Source organism: Mandrillus leucophaeus, unplaced genomic scaffold (genome assembly GCF_000951045.1).
Source record: "Mandrillus leucophaeus isolate KB7577 unplaced genomic scaffold, Mleu.le_1.0 Scaffold35, whole genome shotgun sequence".
Taxonomy (NCBI): Eukaryota; Metazoa; Chordata; class Mammalia; order Primates; family Cercopithecidae; genus Mandrillus; species Mandrillus leucophaeus.
In genome coordinates, this window is record NW_012103698.1 from 6,607,960 (window position 1) to 6,631,062 (window position 23,103).

General features: G+C 34.6%; 1 pseudogene across 1 annotated transcript in view; it reads right to left on the reverse strand.

Moving 5' to 3' along the window:
• Positions 1-2,408: 2,408 nt before the first annotated feature.
• Positions 2,409-23,103, reverse strand: part of LOC105546227 — a 56,463-nt pseudogene continuing 35,768 nt past the window's right edge. The window contains exons 2-3 of the transcript XR_001007057.1: positions 3,880-3,909; positions 2,409-2,882 (exon numbers count right to left, since the gene is read on the reverse strand). The product of XR_001007057.1 is annotated as a 40S ribosomal protein S15 pseudogene (transcript). The remainder of the gene's footprint in view (positions 2,883-3,879; positions 3,910-23,103) is intronic.

Sequence of the window (23,103 nt, forward strand, 5' to 3'; positions counted from 1 at the left end):
AACCCATTATTTACAATGCAGAAATAATTACTATTTCTGTATTTCATTTCTGTATATCTAAGAAGTATGGATAAATATTTTTATATAATCCATATTTAAACTTTCACATGCAGCTTCAATGAACTTCAACTTTAAATCATGAAGATCTTCTTATGTCATTCATTTTCTGTATTTTCCTTTTTTAGTGTTACGTAATATGCCAATGTATTATAATTTATTTGAAGACTTCTTTAATTTTCGGCCTTTAGGGTTCCATGTTTTTACTGTTATAAATAATGCTGTGATAAACACACTTATATGTTAATCATTATCCACATTTCCATAGGACGAACGTTATAAGTTTGGTAAAAGTACCAACATTTCTATGCCACTAAATATGTATTGCCACATATGTATTATTACACAGTAATACGTATTGCCACATAACGCACCATATGTATTGCTTTCCACAAAGATTATGCCAATTTACACTTCCACCCCAGAGTTTTAAAGTTCTGGTCTCATCACACCTCAAGAGAACAGATGAATCTCAATATGTTTTTTGTATGCGAGAGTACTATTCCAGTGGTCTTTAAAAGCAGCAATTAAATGAGGTCAAAAGGAAGAGCCTGACTTAATCCGTGAAAAATACGACTTTACTGTTAATTAACTAGCCTCAAAGCTTAGTGATATTTTTCCTGATTAGCTCTTAGACCCTGAACTTTTCCTTGTGCTCATGCAAGTCAGGCTAATAGGGAACATGTAATGGCAATCATTAATTGCATCGGATATTTCATATCAGAGGTATAGTTATTGCCCATTTTCCTGTTTGTTTTTAAAGCTAGTCGTTTTCTGAAGGATTGACTGTGCCTGTCATTATCTCTTTGCCCTTGTCATAGTTTATGAGAGACACATATACAGATATTTGCCAAAGATAAATTGAGTCAAGGAGATCTTTCTTTTGATTGTCAACATATGATACTGTGTCCAGTTACACCATTTGTTGATAACATTGTTGTTGTGTTATTATTTGGTGACAACCATCTCTCTTGATCCTATTTTTAATATTCAATATGTAGACTTCATGCATAAATTATCAAGAAAAGACTGAATTGAGTTTTGCTCTACCCTAGGGATCTAAAATATGAGGCTTAAAGTTCTATAACATTTAGTCTGGGTAAGTCAAACTATTAATATGCCTGGTTAGCCCCCTCTATTACCATCACCCATGATGTGTTCTTGGTCTATAGATTTGTGGGTATTTACAGTTTTGTTTGTTCTGATGTTCCCCATAAGACTTGATCTGGTATGTTTGAGGGACTTACCTAAAAGGCTTTGAGTAAAGCTGAGCAAGTAGCATTAATAGATTTATCATGGTTCTGGAAATGCTTAACAGTCACTGTGCAAGGTAACAAACTGCATCTCCACTGGACTGTCTCATCTCAAGTAGCATGAATACCTAAACCTACTTCACCTGCCACTTTATCTCTCAACTGTCGGCAGCTGTATCCTCCAAGACTTTAGTTCAATATCCTTATACCTAACAGCTGATGTATGAAAGAATCCTATCAGTTTCGCTGTTGAAATGGTTGCAGACTCCATTATGTCTAGTCACTTCTACTTTTACCTTGATCCAAGGCACCATTATCTCTTGGCTGATTTATTGTCAGGTAAGACAAATCATGTCACTCCCTTCTTAGAATTCTGAAATTCGTTGTTCTCCATCTCATTCAAAATTTTTAAGAGTCCCTAGGGTCGCCCCTGCTGACCTCATAACATTCTTTCGCACACTGATCCTCTTGTTCACTTCACGTTGGGGTCATTGTGACCTCCCTGTTATTCCTCTGCCCCAGGACTTTTGCACTAGCAATGTCTTCTATCTGGAATGCTCTGCCTCCAGGTAACCACTTACCTGAACTCTCACTTTCTTCAATGTTTTGCACAAACATCGTCATCTTAATGAGGCCTATGATGACCACCCTATTTAAATTGCAGCCCCAGGACTTAGGCTTTTTCTTAACTCTGCTGTATTTCACATTTTTTTCTCACCAGTGTGACATACTTATTTACAGTTTTTATTGTTTTGTGTTTGTCTCTTCCACTAGAAGGCAAGGTACCTGAAGGCAAGGATCTTTGCTTGCCTTATTCATTAATAAAAATTCCAAGAGTCTAGGACAGTGCTTTGCACATAAAATAAACGGAATAGTTGACAAATAAATGCACCCAAAACAAACAAATTAAAAATCTCGAGGTTAAGAATTAATTCTTAAAATGCTAATGAGCTTTAATAGTAACTGTGGAGATGCAGCTGCATAAAAATGTGCCCCTGCTTCTCCTAACTACTCCTTATCACCTTAGGTTTCCATCCCAATTCACACCTATAAACCAGCTTGATCAAAACCAACAATAACTTCTACCTTGGAAAATTCTTATCTCCTTGATCTTTCAGAAGTTTTTTTTTTTTTTTTTTTTGAGATATATGTGCCTTTATTAGCCGAGCCACTATTTGAGGGGGATGAAGCAGGAGTGGCACCGATGCAGGGCCGGCCGTGCTTCACGGGGTTGTAGGGGATGGAGAACTCGCCCAGGTAGTGGCCCATCATCTCTGGCTTGATCTCCACCTGGTTGAAGGTCTTACCGTTGTAGACGCCCACCATGCTGCCCACCATCTCGGGCAGGATGATCATGTCCTGCAGGTGCGTCTTCACCACTTCCGTCTTCTCCATGGGCGGTACCGCCTTCTTGGCCTTGCGCAGGCGCCTCAGCGGTGAGTGCTGCTTCCGCCCGAGGCCCTGGTTCGGCCGCTGTTGCTGGAGCGCACTGTACAGTTGCATAAGTTGCTTGTAGGACAAGTCCAGCAGCTGGTCCAGGTCCACAACGCGGTAAGTGAACTTGCGGAAGGTCTACCCATTGCCTTTGTTCCTGTTCTGTGTTCCTAGAATTCATTTACTACACAGCAGACAATCAAATTAGATCATGACACCCGTGCTTAACTCTACAGAAGTGTCCTATTGTAGTTAGAATAATCTTGAAGTCTTTATTGTATTTTCTAAGATGGACATGATACATCCCTTTGCACCTCTAAAACCTCATCTCATACCACTGTCTTATCTCATTCACTACGCTTAAACCGTCTTGGTCGTCGTCTTCTTTTTTTTTTTTAAAACTGAATAAACTCTTTCCCCCTTCAGGGTTTATTGCTTGATGCTCCTCTGCCTGGACAACTCTCTGTTGCTTCAAATGGACCCAAATTTTACCCTCTTAAAGAGGACTTCTTGGACCATTTACTCTAAAGAGCACCGCCACTCAGTTACTATCAAAATACCCTTTTACATTTGTTTCCCTCAATCCTCAAGTAGAATATAAGCTACACCAAGAGCTTGGACTTTGTATTTCTTGTTCAATTATATATCTACAGTGCTAAGTATAATTTCTTAGTATAATTTCTGGCTTAACAAATATTTTCGAAGAGATGAGTGAATAAATAAAAGAATAACTGAATAAATTAGCTAGAGTTGAGTACTTTAGTGGTTGAGCATTTATTTGGTGTAAAACATTACTAAATAAGATAATTTCAGACACTTGTAAAGCCCTTTTTATGCACATCTCTGAAACCTTGGCCAATGTATATATCTCTAAGGTAATTGGATATTATGGCTGGGTTTCTTTGTTTGTTTTTATCTTTATAGATGGAGAAACTGAGATGCAAATTGACTCTGCAACATTACTGGCAATCTTTGGGACCATTAAAACTTTATTCAGAGTTGCTAATGAAACTTTTGGCCCATTTTCAAATGTTAGACTTTACTTTGTAAATATAATTGATTTGCTTGTATAACAGACAAAACAGTGTGTACAGGACTCCATTTACTTGGCTGCTTTCTTTTTTGCTCAAGATACCTGGCCCTTTGCTATCTTAGTATCAGAGACCTATAATGCTAATATTGAATTTTTGGGGAGACTGCAGAATGAACATTTTAGAAAGAAAACCCAAGAAGCAGGTTATGATTTGGCTAGAACTTTAATATTCTCTCTTTGGACATAAATCTGGACAGATGTCTGCCACTTACCATGATCAAAAATTTATTTCTTTTTTTCAGAAAAGTAAGCCAAATAATTCCACTACTGTTTAACTAGCCCATTTTATTTAATGAGCAGGGAAACATATGACTATATTTACCCTATCAGTGATGATCACTTTCCTAGTAGAATGGACCCAACAAGAGATATGACAATATCTTAACTTGAACTATTCATTAACTATCTGTATAAGGGAAGAACAATTAAAGTAATCGAAAACAAACTTGCCAAAATACTTCAAGGATGATCAGAGAGCCTATCTTTATCAGATGAAAGAATGTGGCTACTCAGAAGTTACTGTTACCAGAAACTAAGATGAAAGGAAACATGGGTGAGACAGAAAATTTGCCACAGAAATGATTGAATAAAAACATGAAAGAAAACACATGAAGCATACAAGTATAGACCTAATTGCAAAGAGGAGCCATTCCATGAAATGCAATTAAACTTCTAGAGAGATCAAAGCATTTTCCCAAAAGGGAGGTGTAAGGGCAAAGAAATATTTCCCTTATAATTAAGAAACATTACCAAAATTTAGAGGAAAATGCGGAATATCTCCCAAGTTTGGGGGAAAAAGTGAAATTACTATAATAGGATGAATTGTTTGTTATAATGGCGCGTGTATAAAAAATAAATGCAATTAGTTCAAGGTACTCTAGTAAAATAAATTACCTTGTACTGCAATCAAATGTCATCTCAAAGTATCTTTATACTAATAGTTACTTCATTTTATAATATTTTTTGAAAATTAAATATACCAACTGAGTGGAAATGATTCATAATTCTCTGTTATGCTAAATGTAAACGCAGAAGACTGAGTTTGTAATGCTATTCTTTTGAATTGCTTGAAGACAATGAACTTCACTACTTTAAGCAAAGTAAAATGGAGAAGCCTATTTTGTACATAGAATATATACATGAATGACTTTCTCACTGAGTTTTTCTTACCCCAAATCCTAGCTAATTTAGATTTGATTTTGTTTCCAGCTTGTTACTAATAAGAAAGAAAGCAGATGGCAGGTGGAAGTGTAAGTTTTGTTGTTATTGTCTATTTTCAAAGAAGCCTAGGACAGCAAAACAGAAACCAAGAGACTTTAGAGTCAAATTCTGTTAGGAGAAGAGGTATCAGGACATGTGTGTCAGCAGGCAGTTTCATAGTGCTTTAATAAGAAGGTTCCATGCATTGCGTAAGACCACATAATCACCGATTGTATGAAGAGAGGTTGAAAAATGTCTACTCGACTATATCTTACAGGGTAAAATGTTACTCAAAGTCTCTCAAACAATTAAAGGATTCTGTGTCTGAGGCCAGGTAGTATCCTGAGGCAGGAGATAACAGTGTTATGTCATAAAATCAGAAATGCATGAGAAACAAAATAAAGCAAACCTCTTACATATTTTATTTCCAACAGAGCACTTTCAGGTAGTTTGTTAAAATTACAAGAAAGGCAGTTTTTGAAATGTTTATATTAAACATGAGATTCTAAATGAAAATGAACTGTTGCAGTTAACTATTATAGCTAAGTAAAGATATATAAAATATCATTGATACTGGCTTTAAGTACTTTGCCATCTTTTCATAATATTTATAACAATTTTAACAGATTAAACTGAGTTTTCTGACCCTAGTTTTCTAGTTCAATCAATAATTTTGTTATCAAAAGGCTAGTGAGAAACCATACTCTCCTGATCAGAAAAACAGGCTTCTGTTTTATTTTTCTAAGGAAAAGAATGAACTAGTATTTCCAATGTATAACTGCCATGCATATCTAATAAAGCCAAGTATTTCATATCCCAGCCACATTTCTTTTTCATACAAAAATTCTCAACAAGTGAATTAGAACATTTATATTCTGGCAAAGTGTTTATTTCTGGGGAAAAAGTAACAAACTTAGATTTTTGAATTTTAGATTTTAATTTTCAGTAGCAATAAACGAGGGAGATTTAACTTGAAATTTCCTTGAGCCTCTTTCTCCTTTGTCACTACTTATGTCTAGATGAGGTTATATTTCTGTTCTTAAATTTTGTTATTATATTTAAGTCATTTAAAATTTCACACATTTAATTAAAAATAATTATAACTCAAATTCTAGGAGACACACAGTGATTGAAAGTAAAGCAAATGGAAACAGCATTTTATGGTGTTTACCAGGAGCCATGGCACTGCACAAGTAGAGATTCTGATCTATATTTTTTTAATTTAGTTTCCAAGCAAAAATGGACACTTATGTCTCCAAGATGTATTATTAGGTGGAAAAAGCAGGGTGGAAATCTTTCGTATTATGTACTACCTAGTCTATTAAAGGATGAAGATTAAGAGTATATTGATACTTACTTTCACATGCATAAAGAAACCATAGAAAGATACCAAGAGCAAACAGCATGGGCCAACAGAATGAACACAGGGAGCTCAGGTACAGAGAAGCTTTCCTGAGGTTCATAGTAAAGAACACGATGGCCTTCCCTACTGGAGGAGGGCAAAGACCCTGCTTAGAGTGAAAGACTAATGGTAGATGTGAAATCTGTAATCCTAGTAATAAGTGGGGCGCAATGCAAAAACAGCATTCCAGCACACTGGTAGAACGCAGTCTAGTGCAACGTGTAGAGAAGTTTCAGGAAATTGTTCCTGGAGAAGGGAGACCCAAATAACACTTGGTGAGGAGGGTCCAGGTTGCCTGTGGAGTTGCTGATGCAGATATGCTTGAGTCTGTGCAGGATAAAGTATGTAAGTTCTCTTTTTTGGCCTTAGGTTAAATTTTCATAAAATCTTGTGTTGGTAAATGTGATGTAATTAGATATGTAATTTAATAGGTAAGGTATAACTATAAAAATGTAGCAGATGATTTCAATCACTGCCCTCCACTTCACGGAGTGGGGATGGGGGAGACAGTGAGTAGAAAGACTTTAATTTGACACAATCCCAAGGATGACAAAGCAGCCTTCATAAGCCAGAGTAGTTTTTGTGTTTCGCATTGTAAGTGCCCTGGTGGAAAACTGAAGAAACCAGATGCTTTTCAAAAGATGATCAGTACCCATTAACTCCAAGGGCAAGAGTTTTTGGTAACCTGCCATTAACAGGCAAAATTGTTTTGTTTTATTTTTTTCCTTCAACATGAGTTTAAACTATGATCCTGAAAATTTTTTTTTTAAGATTTGAAAGGTAACCTACCTCCAATTGTCAAGCATAGGAAAAAAAAAAAATACCAAGAACCCTCCCACACAGGTTTAAAAGATTTAAGAAATAAAACACTTTCCTGAGACAAAGGGTGGTAATTGCCGTGTGGTGGGAGACTCATCATTCACAATGACAGGTGTGAAAAAGGGAGTGTCTAGAGCTCTGCCTGAGAATCTGAGGGAGGTTTAGATGGGGAAAAGCATCTGGGGTGCCCTTTGCTTTGTGAAAGATTATGTTTCTGGGTGACTTCCATCATCCATGGGTGAGTTGGGTCCAATTTCTAGTTATAAAATTTATTACAGCCTTGTCCTTTGTGCTTTTTGTTTTGTTTTTAGTATCTTGGAGAAGGGCACAGTAGCAAGGAAATGATGGGTTCATCCCTAATGATATGGATTTGCTATGTCCCCACCCAAATTTTGTCTTGAATTCCCACATGTTGTGGGAGGGACCCGGTGGGAATTAATTGAATCATGGGGGCAGGTCTTTCCAATACTGTTCTCATCACAGTGAATAAGTCTCATGAGATCTGATGGTTTTGAAAAACGGGAGTCTCCCTGCACAAGCTCTCTCTTTGCCTGCTGCCATCCAAGTAAGATGGGAGTTGCTACTTCTTGCCTTCCGCCATGATTGTGAGGCTTTTCCAGTCACATGGAACTGTAAGCCCAATTAAACCTCTTTCTTTTGTAAATTGCCCAGTCTCAGGTATGTCTTTATCAGCAGTGTGAAAATGGACCAATACACCTGTCTTTTTCCCTCCTATACTCTAACACAGAAGGGGGATCTCATTATCTGGTGGATTATGACTTGAATTTTCTGATGGTGATTAAGAGAAATGGAGGCAGGACTGCCGTAGTAAACCCATTAGCTGTGGAAGACCCAGACTCTTAAGAAGCCTTAGATGAGAAAAACAGTAGTGCCAAGAAGAAGCACCTTCTGGAGTTGGGGAAAGACCTAGTGCTCCTAGATTAGTATGGAGATCAAATGACCAGTTCTCAGCATTGTCAACACTATGAAGTGCACCCTTGCAGAATGTAATGTTCATATGATTTAGTTCTGTCTACATGAATTACTTGTTATAAAGAGCAAAAATTATGGTATTGCTAGTGGAAGTGGCAAATGAAAAGATGTTATCAAAAAGGAAAATTTTAGAATTTGGAAAAAGTTTTTGCCAAGTAATGCTAGGGTATAGCTTTATACAAGACTGCCATACTAATATAATTTCTTTAAAGTGACTTTTTCTTTCTTGTTTTCTAGACGAGAAACTATTATTCAACATGAATAAAGGGAAATATAGTTTTTCCTGGAATTATCAAAAATGGTCTTAGATATGGGTTGTTTAGTAGAAGAAATATTATGTCTAGAACAGGAGGAGAGAAAGTAGTGTAACTTTTAAGTGCAAGAGAGTGCATTTCTGCCATGGACTAAATTGTGTTCTCCTAAAATTCCTATGTTAAAGCTCTATCCTCCAATGTGACTTCATTTGGAGATAGAGCCTAAAAGGAAGGAGGTAATGAATGTTAAGTGAGGTCATAAAGGTCCAGCTCTAATCCAACAAGGCTTATCTTCTTATAAGAGGAAAAGATATCTGACTCTCTCTCCCTCTTCTCTCTCCCTCTTCTCTCTCTCCCTTCTCTCTCTCCCTTCTCTCTCTCCCTTCTCCCTTTCTTTCCCTCCTTCCCTCCCTCCCTCTTCGACTCTCTCCTCTGTCCTCTCCCTCCACCATATTCTTAGAAGAAAGGATATGTGAGATCACAACAAGAGGATGTCTCTCTACAAACCATAAAGAGAGCTCTCACCATGGACCAAATCACTAGGCACCTTGATCATGGATGTCTAGCCTCCAGAAGTGCAAGTAAATAAATACCAGTAATTTAATCCCCCAGTCTGTGGCATTTTGTTATGGCAGCCTGAACAGACTAATACAATCTCCCCTGGAGAGCCACAGCCATATATTGAAAGTTAGTAGAGTGAGAGATCACACCTGGCTTTTTCTTTCCCATTCTGTATACTTTCCACTTTACTGATTACAAACGCTTGAAATGTTGGCCTTTTTTTTCAACCATTTCTCATTCTTCTTTCCCCACAAGCAGTTAGGTACTAGTGTTACTTAATATCCCTCAATAATGTCAAATTCTAATAAAAATGATTTTAGTTATAAGGAATAAAAACCTACTCTACCTGAGATAGAAACCTTTAATTTCTTTTAACTCCTGTTATACTCGTGTTATAGCATTTATTACTCTTTTGGCATGTAATTTGGCGAGTGATATCTGCTACTTGGTTTCACTCTGAGCCCCTCTAAAACATGTCTCTGTATATATTATACAATCAAAGAGACTCATAGAGGTGAACCCAACATTCTGAGTTTCTATTTCTACTGAAGGTATTTGCTGAGTCTTCAGCCTGATGCGGCAAAATGCTTAGAAGCTGAACAGAGTACAGCCACTAAGAGGCAGAGAAGACAGCGGAGCTTTTAGAAATCTCATAGGGCTCTGAGAGGCAAACACTGAAGTCTGGACCTCCCAAAGTAATCAGTATTTGAGAGAGCAAGATTCCAGAGGGAAAGGAAACATGGGGAAATGATTCTGACACTAGGACTAGTTTTCTCTTTCAGGCACTTGCCAATTGTTAAACCCCATAGAAAAAAAACCTGAAAAGTTCAGAACTTTTGGTAGTCTCATAATGACACAAAATTTGATATTGAATTTATGCATTAGGAAGGAGGTACTCTGCTAAATATCCAAGGTTCTTAAGGGAACTCCTGAAAAGCTACATCTTAGTATTGAAGGAGACCCAGAGGTAGGCAGAGCCTTACAAAGTCTTAAATTTAGCAGAGTCAAAACCTCATTGGATTGAGGTGATCTGCTCCTACTGTTTTGACATGTCAGAGGATAGGTTAAATCTTCTCTTGAGGTTGAATACATCACACAGATCCTCCACAGTTTTTCAAACCAAATATTTGACTTTCAAATCAAAATTATGGGGCCCACAGGGGAACAGGCTGAAGAGAAAAATCAGAAAATAGAAACAGAACAATAGATGATTCTGTCTTGTAGCTATCAATTACTTTAACTGTGTTAATATGCTCGAGAAAATAAATAAGATTGGAGATGTTTTAGATAACTGGACTCTATTAAAAATATGTTTTTAGAAAATAGAAAATACAATAACTAGTGTTAAGAAATAAAGGGTATACATTCTTTTTGTCTGGCTTCTTTCACTCATCTGTGTCATTATGTGTAACAGTAGTTGGTTACGTTTTCATTGCTGAGTAGGATTCCATTGTATGGATGTATCACAATTCATTTATGCATTCACTTTTTGATGGACATTTGAGTTGTTTCCAGTTAAGGCTATTACAAATAAAGCTGCTATGAGCATTCATGTATAAGTTTCTATATAGCTTTATGTATCTTTTCTTTTGGGTAAATGCCTAGGAATAAATGACTGGATCATTTGGTATATGAAGAGAATCAACATTTTAACACTAATGAGTCTTCCAACCCATAACAAGATATATTATTCTATACGTTTTTTTAAAAAAGTTTCTCTGAGCATTGATTTGTATTTTACAGTGTACAGCCTTACACAATCTTTTGTCAGATTTATTCTTAGGTATTTTATATTTTTTATGCTCTTGGCAATATTATTTTAAATTTTTCATTTTTTCAATTATTTATTGCTAATAAATAAAAATGCAACTAATCATTTGTACAATTATTTTTTTATCTGTCACCTTGTGAAGTACATTTATTAGTTCTAGCATCTTTTTGTAGATTTTATCAGATTTTCTGCATAGATGTGATGACATCTGTGAATAAAAATAATACTCTTTCTTTTCAGTCTGTATACTGTGATTTTTTTCTTGCTTTATTACATTAGCTAGAAATTGCAGTATAATCATGAATAGATGTAGTGACAACAGACATCTCTGTCTGGTTTCTGAAAGCATTAAGTCTAATGCTAACGTTAGGTTTATCAGGGATGCTTTTGATTAGGTTGATATGTTCCAATTCTGGCTTTCTGAGAGTTTTTATTGTGCATATTGGATTTCGTGAAATGCTTTTCTGAGATTGAGGTTATCACATGATTTTTAAAAATTTCTTAATGTGGTGAATTACACTGATTGATTTTAATTTGTTCAACCAACCTTAAGTTACTAAATTAACCCCATTTGATCCCTATATGTTATTTCTTTTACGTATCGCTGGATTCAATTTTCTAAAATGTTATTCAGAACTTTTGCATTTATGCAAAATGAGAGATATTGATATGTAGTCTTTTTCTAGTCATGTATTTACAGTTATGGTTATCAAGATAATTGTGGCTTCATATAATTAGTTGAGAAATATTCCCTCTCTTTTAATTTTCTGAAAAAGGTTTTTCAGATAGAATTAGTCTAATTTCGTTCTTGAACATTTGATAAACATCAACCATGAAGACATCTGGACCTCCAACTTTTGTGGGAAGGGTTGAAGCTACAATTTTGGTTTTTTAAATATAATGTTTCTACTCCAGGGCAATTTTGACTCCTTGGAGAACATTTTGCAATGTCTGTGGACATTTTTTAGTTGTCACAACAAAGAAGGAATTGCTGTAAGCGTCTAGTAAATAGAGACCAGGAATGTTGCTAAACAGTCTACAATGTATAAGATAGCCCTATGATAAATAAATATTTGGTGCAAATATCAATAATGCCAAGTTTGAGGAACCTTGCTTTAATAGATTTAAGCTACTCAGTTCTTGAATCGACTTTAGTATTTTGTGTCTTTCAAGAAATTGGTTCATTTCATGTAAATTATTAAATTTAATGGCACAAAATTGCTCATGATATTTCCTAATTTTTACCTTAATATCTGTAGAATCTCTAATGGCATCAAACCTCACTCTTGGTTTGCTAACTTGTGTCTTCTCTTTTTTTTTTTTCTGGTCAGACTGGTTAGAGGTTGATCAATTATATCTGTCTTTTCAAAGAGCCAAGGTTGGTTTCATTAATTTGTTCTACTTATTTTCTATTCCATTGACTTCCACTCTGTTATTTCCTTTCTTTTGCTTACTTTGGGTTTAATGTGTTCTTTCCTAGTTTCTTAAGGTGAAAGTTGAGGCATTCAGACAAGACCTTCATTCTATGGTATTATAGCCATTTAGAGCTATAAATTTTCTTCTAAGTACTGCTTTAGGTCATTCCACAAATCCTAATATATTATATTTTTATTTTCATCAAGTTCAAAATATTTTTAAATTTCACTTTGCTTTTTTTCTTTACTCAGAGTTCATTTAGAAGTTATGTTACTTGGTTTCCAAAAAACTGAAACTGTTCTGAGTATCTTGCTGTAATTGTAAATCTTCGAATTTAATTCTATTGTGGTCAGAAAATATTCTTCGCACTACTTAAGTCCTTTTAATATCATTCACACTCATTTTTTGGTTTATAACATGGTATACATTGGTAAATTTAACATGTACTTGAAAATAATATTTATTCTGATGTGATTGGTTGGAATGTCCTATAAATGTCAATTAGGTCAAAGTTGTTGATGGTGTTGTTCAAATCTTCTATGTCATTGTTAATTATTCTATCAATTGTTCAAATCAATTATCAAGAGAGGGTAATTGAAATCTTTGACAATAATTATGGATTTGTCTATTTCTCCTTTCAGTACTATCAGTTTTTGTTTTATGTGTTTTGTTACTCAGTTATACCAGTTAAACATTTAAAATTAAATGCTCTTTTATAAGTTGACCCCTTTATTATTATAAAATGGGCTTCTCTATGCGTACTAGTATCCTTTGCTCTGAAATCTACTTTATCTAATATTAATATAGCCACTTCAACTTTTCTTGAATTAATTAACGTTAGCAAGGCTCATCCTTTTCCATCCCCTAATTTTACCTTATTTCTGTCTCTATGTAAACTGGGTTTCTTGTAAGTAGCCTGTAATTGGGTCTTTTTTAGTTATCCACTCTGACAATCTCTGCCTTATAACTGGATTTTTAGACAATTTACATTTAATGTGATTATTGTTATATTTAAGTATCTTTTTTGCATTTTTCTATTTGTCCTTTTACTCTGTTATTAGTTAATTGAACATGTTTTAATTTCTCAATTCTATTTCCTTTCTTCATTAATTATAACTCTTTTAGTATTTTGCAGGTAATAGTGTACTTATTTAAATCTCAGTCTATCTTCAAGTGTTATTATATCGCTTCACATGTAGAATAAGAACTTTACAATACTATACTTGTATTTTTTTAGCCTTTATGTTATTGTCATATATTCTACTTATTTACACTATAAACCATCAAACACATTGTGAATTTTTAAATTGTCGATTTTTTAAAATATTTAAATATAAAAATATATATTTACCCTTATAGTTGTCATTTCAGATGTTCTTTATTCCTTGTATGGATCCATATATTCACCTTATTTCATTTTCCTCTTTCTGGAGAACTTCATTTGTAAGGTGGGTCTGTTGGTGGTGATTTCTTTGATTCATGTGTATCTGAAAGTCTTTATGTTTGTTTTGAAAAATATTTTTGCTAGTTCTGGAATTTTAAGGACTGTCTTCTTTTACATTGTTTCTTGATGAAAAACGGATGTTGTCATTATCTTGTTCTCTATGTAAGGTGCCTTTTTTCCCTCTGGCTGCTTTAAGGTTTTCTCTTTATCACTAGTTTTGAACAATTTTATTATGATGTGTCTTGGTGTGGTTTTCTTCATGTTTCTTGTGTTTGAGGTTCATTTTTGAAACTGTAGGTTTATAATTTTCACTTCTCCTCTGGGAACTCCAATTACACATAGAAAGGTGTTTTAAGTTGTCTCTTAGCTCATTGATATTATCTTAATTTTTAAAATTCATTCTCTTTAATTCGTTTTATATTGTATCTATTACTGTGTCTTCCAGTCTACCAATCATTTTGTCTGTGATATCTAATCAGCCCTTAATTACATTTAGTTTTTTTTTTATATTTTCCATGTCTCTGCTTATTTTTATAAACCAACTTTATTGAGGTATAATTTATACACAGTAAAATTTATCTGTTTTAAGTGTGTAAGTCAATGATTTTTAGTACAAATGTTTATGCAGGCATGCTTTTGTTTCTCTTCGTTAGATATCTAGGAGTGGAGTTGGGGGCTTATAAGGTAATCCTATGCTTAACATTTTAAGAAACTCTTAAATTATTTTTCAAAGTGTTTGAACTGTTCTATCTTCCCATGAGCAATGTACATGGCTTCCAGGTTCTCTACACACTCATCAATACTTGCTATTGCTTTTTTAAGTTATTATAGCCATTCTTGTGAGTGTGAAGTTGTATCTCATTATGATTTTAACTTGCCTTTCCTTAATGACTAATGATGTTGAACATTTTTATGTGCTTATTAACCTTATGTATATCTTCTTTGGTGAAATGTCTATTCAGATCTTTTACTCACTTTTAACTGTCTCATGTAAATTTTTGTCATTATTGTGGGTGTTTATTTTAAATTTTATGGATGCATAGTCATTGTACATATTTAGGGGGTACATATAATATCATGATACAGACATACAATGTGTAGTGATCAAATCTGGATAATTGTGATATCCATTACCTCAAAGACTCACCGTTTCTTTGTGCAGTGAATATTTCAAATATTTTCGTTTAGTTATTTTGAAATATACAATATGTTATTGTTAAATATTGTCACTCTACTGTGCCATCAATGCTAGATATTATTCCTTTTATTCTCAGCCTCTGTTAACCACTAATACATTCACTACTTCTATGAGATCAGTTTTTTTTTTTTTTAGCTCCGACATGTATGTGAGAACATGCAATATTTGTCTTTCTCTGCTTGGTTTATTTAACTTAACGTCCTCCAATTCCATCCATGTTGCCGTGAAGACAGAAGTTTACATTTTATGGTTGACTAATATTTCATTTTGTATACTACATTGTGTACCACATTTTCTTTATCCATTCATTCTTTGATGGACACTCAGGTTGATTCCATATCTTGGGTATTGTGAATAATGCAGCAATAAACAGCTGTCACTTTGATATACTGATTTCCTTTCCTTTGGATATATACCCAGCAGTGGGTTTGCTGCATCATATGATAGTTCTGTTTTTAGTTTTTTGAGGAATTTCTATACTGTTTTCCATAGTGAATGTGCTATTTATATTCCCACCAGCAGTGTACAAGCATTCCCCTTTTGCTACATCCTCTCTAGCATTTATTATTTTCTATGTATTTTGTATAGCCATTTTAACTGGGGTGAGATGGTATATTATTATGATTTTGATTTGCATTTCACTGATGATTAGTAGTGTTGAAAATTTTTCAAATATCTCTTGGCCATTTGTGTCTTTTGAGAAATGGTTATTCAGATCTATTGCCCATTTTAAATAAAATTATTTTGTTTTTTGCTATTGAGTTTCTTATATATTCTAATTATTAATCCCTTGTCAGATGAATAGTTTTCAAATATGTTATCCCATTCTGTAGGTTGTGTCTTCATTGATTGCTTCTTTTGTCATGCAAAAGCCTTTTAGCTTGATTTAATCCCATGTGTCTATGTTTGCTTGGGTTGCCTGTACTTTTAAGGTGTGACTCAAGAAATCTTTGCCCAGGACAATGTCCTAAAGCGTTTTCCCTTGTTTTCTTCTAATTATTTTAGTATCAGGTTTAACATCCAAGTCGTCAATCCATTTTTATTTGCTTTTTGTATATGGCGAGAGGTAGGGATTTCATTTCATTCTTCTGCATATGAATATCCAGTTTTCTCAGCACATTTATTGAACGTCTCCTTTCCCCAGTGTATGTTGTTGGCATCTTTGTCAAACATGAGTTGGTTGTAGATGCATAGATTTATTTCTGGGTTCTCTATTCTGTTCCATTAGCTTATGTATTTTTTATGCCAATACCATACTATTTTGGTTACTATGGCTTGGTAGTATATTTTAAAGCCAGGTAATGTGATGCCCTCAGCTTTGTTCTTAAGGCCTTTTGTGGTTCCATAAGAATCCTTTTATTATTTTAAGTTCTAAGAGATCTTATGGATACAAGTATTAGATATACAAATTGAAATATTTTCTACAAGTCTTTGACTTACTTTTTCACTTGTATGAGAATGCCTTATTAATTTTTTTTTATCAGTTCTGCTTTTGGTGTCCTGTATTGGAAATCTTTGTCTTAGTAAGGTCATAAAGATTTATGTCTTATTTTCTTCTAAGAGTTTTATGGTTTTAGCACTTTTATGTCTGTAATTTGAGTTTCTGGCTTTTTTTTGTTTTTGTTTACTTAACCTTTGGAACATCTGGAACATAATTATAACTGTTTTAATCCCCTTGTCTGCAAATTCTGACATCTGTATGAAATCTAGCTCTGTTTTGATCAGTTGATTTTTCTCCTTGTTATGAATTATATTATCTTGCTTTTTTGGATGCCTAGCAGTCTTCAATTGGATGCCAGGCATTGTGAATTGTACCTTGTTACATCAGGGTATTTTTGTATTCTTATAAATATTTATGAGTTTTTTTCTAGTACATAGTTAAATTACTTGGAAACTGTTTGATCCTTTTAAGTCTTGCTTTTAAGATTTGTTAGGTGGGACCAAAATAGCATTTAGTCTAGAGCTAATTATCCCTCATACTTAGTCAAGGCTTTTCTCTATATTTTATTTAATGCCATATAAATTATGATATTTTTCCATCTGGCTGGTGACAACAGGCACTATTCCTGTGCCTATGTGAGTACCAGGCACCGTTATTGCTAATTCTGTCAGATGGCTCTTTCTCTGGGCTCAGATAGTTTCCTCACACATATATGATAACAATTATTTGGCTGAATACTTGAAGGGGACCCTCCTCATATCTACAGAGTTCTCTCTTTGTGCAAATTTGTCCACTCTGGTAATTTGTTTTGAGCACTCTCCCTTACTTGGTTGCACTGGTCTCTCAGCTCCATTTCTACAATTCGGTTCTGCTGTTCTTTGCTTGGGGTCCCCCTTGTTGCCTAGAACTCTCCAATAGCAGTTAGTTCTCCTCTCATTTGTTTACTATTTACTCCCAGGTAGTCCATTTCGGTTCGATTGGGAAGTCCATAAAATGGCATTTTTTTAAATGCTGAACAAAAATAACCCCTAGAGGAAAACTTTATCTAGCAAAAATACCCTTTAACAAATATATGTAATTGTATTAGTCCTTTCTCATACTGCTATATGGAACTAACTGAGACTGGGTAATTTATGAAAAAAAAGAGTTGTAATTGACTCACAGTTCCACAGGTTTAACAGGAAGCATGAGTGGGAGGCCTCAGGAAACTTACAATAATGGCTGAAGCAGAAGGCACATCTTGTCATGGCAGAACAGGAGGTGGGGTGGGGAGGTGCTGCACACTTTTAAACCATCAGATCTTATGAGAACTCACTGTCACAAGAACAGCAAGGGGGAAATCTGCCCCTATGATTCACTCACCTCCCACCAGGCCCTTCCTCTGACATGTGGGAATTGTAATTAGAGATGAGATTTCGGTAGGGGCACAGAGCCAAACCATATAAGTAATTTTTGTTGTTACGGTTTGGCTTTGGGTCTCCACCCAAATCTCACCTTGAAGTGTAATAACCCCCACATGGCATGGCAGGGACCCGATGGGAGGTAATTGAATCATGGGGGTGGGTTTTTCCCATGCGGTTCTCCTAATAGTGAATAAGTCTCATGAGACCTGATAGTTTTATAAAGGGGCATTCACCTGAAGATGCTCTCTTGCCTACCACCATTGAGTTAAGACTTTGGGGGACTGTTGGAAGGCAGGATTGGTTTTGAAATGTGAGGACATGAGATTTGGGAGGGGCCAGGGCAAAGTGATGTGGCTTTCTGTCCCTACCCAAATCTCACCTTGAAGTGTAATGATCCCCACATGTCATGGAAGGGACCCAGTGGAAGGTAACTGAATCATGGAAGTGGGTTTTTCCCATGCCATTCTCCTGATAGTGAATAAGTCTCATGAGATCTGATGCTTTTATAAAGAGGCATTCCACTGCACATACTCTCTTGCCTGATGTCATGTAAGATATGCCCTTGCTTCTCCTTTGCCTTCTGCCGTGATTATGAGGCTTCCCCAGCCCTGTGGAACTGTGAATCAATTAAACCTCTTTCCTTTATAAGTTGCCCAGTCTTGGGTATGTCTTTATTAGCAGTGTGAGAAGGAACTGATACAATTGTCAAAAATAAAACTAAAATCAGAGTGCAAAATAAGTACTTTACCAGATAAACAAATCTGAAAGAATTTGTCGGAAGCAATCATACATTAAAAGAAAGAGTGAATAAAATCTGTAGGCAGAAAGAAAATGATCCCGGAAGGATTCACAAAAATTCAGAAAGAAAGTACAAACAATTGAATGAGTTAATTTGGTACAAAACAATGTATACAAAATAAAGTGAATTTCAAACATCTAATGTTGAAATTCATTGAAACTATAACAACATGTAGAAGTAAATGTTAAAGTGTTCTAAGGTCTTGACACTGGAAATTTCTACTTCTTTTTAACTCTGATATCAAAAGCGCAATTGTAATTTCAAGGTTCACCACTAAAAGAATGGTTATAAAATATGTCAGAAGGCAGCAGAGGAGTGGAAAGATTAGGTCATTTTCTTTTTTTATAATCAACATGAAATAAATTTCTGTATCATTATCTTTCTTATACAAACAATTGGTAGAGCTGGGAAAAATAGAAGACTGGATCTTTAAAAACAATCAGTTTTCTCCTGATGTAGAAGGGTAAGAACCAGAATGCTGTGCATGCCATCTTTCACCAGTTCTAAATTTCACATTATTTTACATTTTAATTCCTCTATAATTAGAAAATGTCTTATAGTCAATGAGTTACCATAGTTCATGTAGTGGCATTTTTTTTTTTCTTTTGAGTAGTACATAAAACAATGGTATAATTTACAGTCAATTGAATTTCAAATTTAATGAAATATAATAAGTACTTACTGTATGTAGTAATGGGTCATCTCTAGATTTTATATGCAAAAGTAAGCCTGAGCTTACTTTTCTGAATAATAAAATACAGGAATTGAGAAATGAAAAGTCTTCAAGGAGAAATGTCTCTCTCACGCAAGAGAATGATATAATGGCAACTTGATGTCTTGCTACATCAGAGAACTTCTGATAATGGCAAATTGTTACTGCAATATAAAATTTTCAAAAATTTTCAAAAATTCACCAAACTCTCTTTCAAACATGAGTGTCTTAAATGGAAAAGGAAGTGCCTTTGGCAAAATACCAAAATGGTTTATGTGAAGAAGAAGGAATTGAATGAACGTGCAGGGGATATACCAATGAGATCTAGAATTTAGCAGGAGTGGGAACATATGACCTGAAATTGGCATGACAACTTAGATTCTTGAAAATTTCTGTAACCTTGAAGAAAATTATTGGCTATACCTAGCCGATTTCATTTCATCTTCAAAGAAAAGAGTGATATCATGTAATATTTATTTAATACATTTTTATGCAACTATTATATGCAGGTTGCTGTGAAAGTTATTTTACATGATTAAAAAAAGCAAATGACAATGCCCTAGATCTCAAAACAGTGTATTTGTGTATGTACACATATTATATACCAAACACACTGTTATACTAAAAAGATAGATATCTAGATAATTATCACAACAATATTGTATAGGTAAGTTGCAAAGATTAAATAAAGAAACTTGGAATCCAAAACAAGCAAAGGTCATCAACATGTGATTTAAAAAGAGAACTTACCAAGTATAGAGTCATTCTAGCAATCAAAGGCATGTGCACAAAACAATATAATAGCATTTTTTAAATCTCTGTCACTTTGATATCTGTATATAACAAGGCTATGAAAAACCTGATATTATACACAGCTAAAATTATTCTAAATTGGTTTAATACTTTTGAAAAGACAAATAATAATGACCACCATTTATTTTTACCTTGCCCAAGGGTTTTGTTTTTTGTTGTTGTTGTTTGTTTGTTTGTTTGTTTTTTGGTGGGCGGCGGGTGTGTGTGTGTGGAGATGGAGTCTCATTATGTTACCCAGGCTGGAGTGCAGTGGTGCAATCTTGGCTCACTGCCACCTCTGCCTCCCGAGTTCAAGTGATTCTTCTGCCTCAGTCTCCCAAGTAGTTAGGACTACAGGTGTGCACCACCACACCTGGCTAATTTTTGTATTTTTAGTAGAGAGAGGGTTTCACCAAATTGGGCAGGCTGGTCTCAAACTCTTCACCTCATGATCCACCCGCCTTAACCTCCCAAAGTGCTGGGATTACAGGCGTGAGCCACCGTGCCCGGCCACGTTTTAACATGTTATTCCTAATCCTTACATAAAGACCACATAGTACGTGATACTATTGTATTATCCAACTAGAAACTGAGTCTACAAAAGATTAAATGATATGCTTTAGACTATATCAATGGGTGAGTTAAAATTTGTATCCGGTTGTATGGCTCTCAAGCTTGTATTCTTTCAATTGTATTATTAATGTTCATATTTTTAAGCCAGTAACTTTCCTTCTGAGAATTTGCCAAATAATGTAAATATTAAAAAACCCATAATCACATAGATATTTAAAATAGCATAGGCTATAACAATACCGTAAATAATTAATTGCCATTGCAATAGTGTATTGTTAAGTAATCTTGATATATCTACTTAGTGGAATACTAGCCAACATTTTTCATAGACTGTTGTGATGTGGAAAAGTTTATATGAGTTAGTATTCAATAATAGTTCAGTGTACAAAACTATATGAACAATATTTTTGCAAATATATAATATAGCATTATGAAAATTAGGAGGAGAATGTATAATTATGGTTATTACTTTAGGGCATTGAATTATGGATGATGTCTTTCTCTGTTATTCAAATTCTTTAATATTATTACATTTTTATAATTGTTTTTTAGGCTAAGCATTATTACAGAGCAGTGGACAAAAAGTCTCAAAGTACCATAAACAAGGGTCATAGGCTTTGAGACAAGGCAACGAATTATCATTGTGGTCATGGTCACAAGGGACATTTTCATAGAGGAGACTTCAGCAAGGCCTTGAAAAATGAATAGAATTTAGAGAGACAGAATGCTTGCTTTGCCCAATCATGTCTATAAAGTGATTTCAAACATTATACATAATTTTTTTAAAAAAGAAGGAGCAGGTGTTTAAGTATGAAATAATTCACTTGGGACCTTTGCCCTCTCACTATGATGGAAATAGTGTTGGCCTGGGGGTTTTTGATGAGGCAGTGGAGAAGGAATGATGTCTCAATTCTTTGTTCTGAAAGATTTAAATTTTATCACACACCTCCTTTGGCTTTCCCTCTAGCTTTTCTTTCTTCTCTCCTCTCCTCAGGGAGGAAAAAGTGTGTGGTACTAAGTGATCCTAAGAGAGTACAGGAAGGAGGAAAATGCTATTAGAACATGCTCAACTTCAAGCTTTGGTTCTATTAATCTCTACCAGTCATTCTCAGAGATAGAACTTTAAAGTCTACTTAACATTTCTGGGCTGAACACAAACTGGGAATGAATTTATTGGGTTGCTACATCTACCAAATACTGTCCCATTTCCCAGGGCAAGTAACCTTGTCCATTAGCATTAAATATTAAGATCAGTGCTAGGAGATAGTTGGTGTAAGCTTCACTACAGTATGCTTTTCTGAATTTATTTATTAATTTTACTACAACAAATACTTCATTTTTGTTTGAATCTAACAAGGTATTATAACATTGTGCTTCTTATATTTATCGATGGAATAAAAAGCAATTAAAAGGTGAGGTCAAAGAAGGAGGGGAATTTTCATGGGTATTTCAATTCACATGTTGATAAAATGTGTAAATAACATTATAATTAGTTCTCCTAAATCCTCGCTTTTATTGAACAGTGATAGGGTAGTATGGAGAATAGGGTTGTTTGTTTTTAAAGTAATAACCTGAAGTCATCTCTGTTATCACTAATCTAAGAAGTGGAAAAACACCAGCACTGTTCTAACCGTGAGCCTTAAGGGACTAAGTAGCATTTCCCACTCTCCACCAAACCTCCCCACCCTCTGAATAAAATAACCATTGCAGAATAGCACTTTTCTCTTGCTTAAATTTGGTTTTAAAGTGAAGCGTAACTTTCTGAATAATTACTTTCAGCTTGTAAATGGTGTCTCTCTAAAACCAACCAAGCATATAACAAGAAGATGAAGATGAGACTTATTTTCACTTCATTTCACTTCTTTGTAATTGACAAGCTCTCGCTGGGTGTCAACTTTAAAAGATGACAAATCCTAAATCTTAGAGGACCCAATTCAATAGTTCAGCTTTCTAAATTGTTTGCAAATTAATCTACATTTTCAAATGAGTCAGGCATGAAATATAAGATGATATCTATATTACAAAAATATTAATTTCGTTGTCTTTCTCTTTTTCCCAGTCAAAGACAAAAGGTACACTGAAAATATTCATTTTGTTAAGAGATTGTGAAAATGAACATATACCGTTGCATTTTAGCAGCTTGGCTGTTTCTTTTTTTTACACTAATTTCATCTTTTTAAAAATGCAAGTTATTCAGCTTATAAATGCTCTGTTTGTTGATGAGGGGAAAATTAAATTTGTGAAGTGTTTCAATACATTATACTTTTTAATGTAGGCTCATTTATATTCAATAAATAAAATAATAATTTGAGCCCTGCTGGTTTAAAGGCTAGCCAGAGTCCTCCCCTCAGGTCACCTTTGCCTCCATTTACCCACATGTAAGTAAATGCTGCTGCGTTGTTTCCATGCAAACTGATTGATAGTTGCACAGCACTTTCTACATGTTTAGTTCCTGATTAAACTTGCTATAACACTGATGTCAGTGATT